At 43.1% G+C, this 3,757-nt stretch overlaps 1 pseudogene; it reads right to left on the bottom strand.

Annotated features, from left to right (window-relative positions):
• Positions 1 to 1,039: 1,039 nt before the first annotated feature.
• Positions 1,040 to 3,757, bottom strand: part of LOC112526407 — a 3,504-nt pseudogene continuing 786 nt past the window's right edge.

Here is a 3,757-nt window from a genome sequence, read left to right as displayed (position 1 = left end):
ATATATATATATATATATATTCTTAAGATAAAATAATAATAAAGATAAATTATTTATTCCACAAATTTTTGGGTTTTACAACTCTCCCCTCCTTCAAGAAATTTCGTCCTCGGAATTAAAACTCGTTAAAACAACTGAGGATATTTAGCCTTCATCTCTTCTTCTGGTTCCCACGTTATTTCTGCGCCCTTGTGGAATTTCCACTTAACTAATACCAATGGTATACTTTTGTTTCTTTCCAAATCTTACGACTCCTTTCCATGGCGATATTCTCAGCAAGACCTTATCACCTACTTGGAATTCCAAAGGTCGACGTCTTCTATCCGCATAACTCTTTTGTCTATCTTGTGCAACCTTTAACCTCTCCCTGATCTGTACTATTTTATCAGATGTCTGTTGGACTAACTCGGGTCCAGCTAGTTGTCTTTCTCCAATGTCTGCCTAACAAATTGGAGTTCTACACTTACGGCCATACAACGCTTCAAATGGTGCCGCATTGATGCTCGAATGGTAATTGTTGTTATAAGCAAATTCTATCAATGGGAGGTGGTTGTCCCAACTACCTCCAAAGTCAATTACGCAAGCTCTCAACATATCTTCTAATGTTTGTATCGTCCTCTCACTCTGGCCATCAGTTTGAGGATGATATGCGGTACTCATGTTCAACCGCGTTCCCATTTCTTGTTGAAAACTTGACCAAAACCTCGAAGTAAATCTAGCATCTCTATCTGAGACAATGGATATTGGCACACCATGCCTCGACACGATCTCGTTGACATAAAGTCGGGCCAATCTTTCCAATGTATACTTGTCGCTAATCGGTAAGAAGTGAGCAGATTTCGTTAGTCGGTCCACAATTACCCATATGGCGTCGTCCCCTTTATCGTCCTTGGAAGTTTGGTGACGAAATCCATTGTGATCATATCCCACTTCCATACTGGGATCTCCATTTGTTGCAACATTCCAGACGGTCTTTGGTGCTCGGTCTTCACTTTCAAGCACGTCAAACATTTCCCCACGTAGCTAGCTACTGTCCTTTTCATGCCAGGCCACCAGTAGCATAGTGTTCTTTTATGTTCTTGTACATCTTATTACTACCTGGATGCATAGTGTATTTGGACTTATGTGTTTCATCCATCACTGCATTTCTTAGATCTCCCAGACTAGGAATCCAAACCCGATTCCCATGTCTATATATTCCATCTGGTCCAGCTGTCAAAATCTTAATTTGTCCAATCATTCTCTCCTTTTTGATATTCGTTTCGAGTAAAGCTTCCTTTTGAACATCCCATATTCGGTCTAGAAGCTCCACTTTAACACTCATCCACATGGCTCGAATTCTGATTGGTCCATTTCTCTCCTTCCTACTAAGTGCATCGGCAACTACATTTGCCTTACCTGGATGATAGTGAATCTCACAATCATAATCCTTAAGTAGTTCCATCCATCTTCTTTGTCTCATATTTAGCTCCTTTTGATCAAACAAGTACTTAAGGCTCTTATGATCAGTATAGATCATGCACTTCGTACCGTACAAATAGTGTCTCTAGATTTTTAGTGCGAAGACCACAGCTGCTAATTCCATGTCGTGAGTTGGGTAATTCCTCTCATGTTCTTTCAACTGACGAGACGCATATGCAATGACCTTGCCTCGCTGCATCAGTACATAATCTAAACCCATCTTTGATGCATCGCTATAAACGACAAAATCTTCTATTCCTTCCGGTAGTGCTAAAACCGGTGACATGCTTAGTCTCTCTTTAAGTGTCTGAAATGCTTCCTCTTGTTTCGTACCCCAATCAAACCTAACCGACTTCTTCGTCAGTGTCGTCAAAGGCGTTGCTATCTTGGAGAAATCTTGGATAAACCTTCGGTAATACCCTGCTAGGCCTAGAAAACTTCGGATCTCCGATACTGACTTTGGTGATTCCCAGTTCATCACTGCATCAATTTTAGCCGGATCTACCTTGATCCCTTCCGTGTTGACTACGTGACCGAGAAATTGTACCTCATGCAACCAAAACTCGCATTTTGAGAACTTGGCGTACAATTGCTCCTTTGCAAGTAATTCAAGAATCAACCTTAAATGTTGTTCATGCTCCTTCTCGCTTTTCGAATAGATCAAAATGTCGTCTATAAAGACTATGACAAATTGGTCCAAGTACGGTCCACAAACTCGATTCATCAAGTCCATGAATGCCGCAGGTGCGTTTGTCAATCCAAACGACATTACCACAAATTCGTAGTGTCCGTAACGAGTCCTAAAAGCGGTCTTCGACACGTCATCTTCTCGAACCTTCAACTGATGATAACCCGACCTCAAATCGATTTTCGAGAAACAGCTGGCTCCCTGCAGCTGATCGAAAAGGTCGTCGATCCTTGGCAATGGATATCTGTTCTTTATCGTGATTTTGTTCAACTCCCGATAATCGATGCACATCCTCATTGTGCCGTCTTTCTTTTTGACGAATAAGATTGGTGCTCCCCATGGCGACGAGCTTGGCCTGATAAACCCTTTATCTAAGAGTTCTTGCAATTGCTTCATCAGCTCTTGCATTTCCGTTGGGGCTAAGCGATAAGGCGCCCTTGCGATTGTTACCGCACCTGGTACCAAATCGATTCGGAACTCTGCTTGACGTTCCGGTGGTATTCTCGGTAATTCATCCGGAAATACTTCTGGGTAATCCCTCACCACTGGAACATCATGTATTGCCTTCTTTTCGAGTTTGACATCGATGGTGTATGCCAAGTAAGCCACACATCCCTTCCGCAAACACCTATTCGCCTTAACTACATTGATTAACCCTACGCCACACTTCTTTCGATCACCGTAAACATGAATTGTTTCTTCTTCCGGAGTTTGAATATTAATCATATTTTTTATTGCATACTATTTGCACACGATTGTTGGACAACCAATCCATCCCTAAGACCACGTCAAAACCCCCTAAGCACATCGGCATGAGCCTAACGGGGAAATCCTTCCCATCTATAACAATTGTGCATTTATCAAATACTTCGTCTACCTTACACTGACTATCGTCGGCTGCTTCTACAGTGTAGGTTTTGTCTAGTCTACAGGCACTCCTATTCAGATAGTGGCAGAAGGTGGTAGACACAAAACTACCGTTTGCACCCGAATCAAATAATACATGTGCATACACATTGTTGATAGGGAACATACCGGATAYGACGTCGGGYGTTTMCTTGGCCTCCTCCAARGTCATTTTGTAAGCTCGRCCATGTCCCTTGGGTAGCTCMTTCCTATTTTCCGGTCTCCTTCCAAATYCGTTATTCGYTGTCTTCCCGTGGGGTGTCACACTATTCCGACGCTTTGGGCAGTCAGGTCGTATATGTCCCGTAGCCCCAYATTCRTAACAAGTCTTTCCTTCTRGGCACTCTCRCRYGGTGTGCCCCGGTTTGTCGCATTTGTAGCACGTCAGGCTCCCTGCTCTGCACTCTCCCCTATGTCTCTTGTTGCATTTGTTACATTGGGRAATAGTGAGYCCCTCGCTTCGTGTTTTTKCCATAGACGGAGTCCATTTCGKTTTCTTGTCGAATTTGTTCGACCCTTCCCATCTTCTCTTTGCATCCCTTCTATCATAGTTTTCCCTAGCGTTGTTCTCCTCTGCTACCTTCGCCATCTCTACTGCTTGAACAAAAGTGGTCGGCTTAGTCATGTCTACGTACCGTTTGATTTCGATTCTTAAGCCATCCTTGAAACGACCTATCTTCCTCTCCTCGGTAGCCACCTGGT

Source organism: Cynara cardunculus, assembly GCF_001531365.2.
Source record: "Cynara cardunculus var. scolymus isolate 2C chromosome LG 14, CcrdV1, whole genome shotgun sequence".
NCBI classification, from domain to species: domain Eukaryota; kingdom Viridiplantae; phylum Streptophyta; class Magnoliopsida; order Asterales; family Asteraceae; genus Cynara; species Cynara cardunculus.
This window is presented reverse-complemented; position numbering and strand designations above follow the sequence as displayed.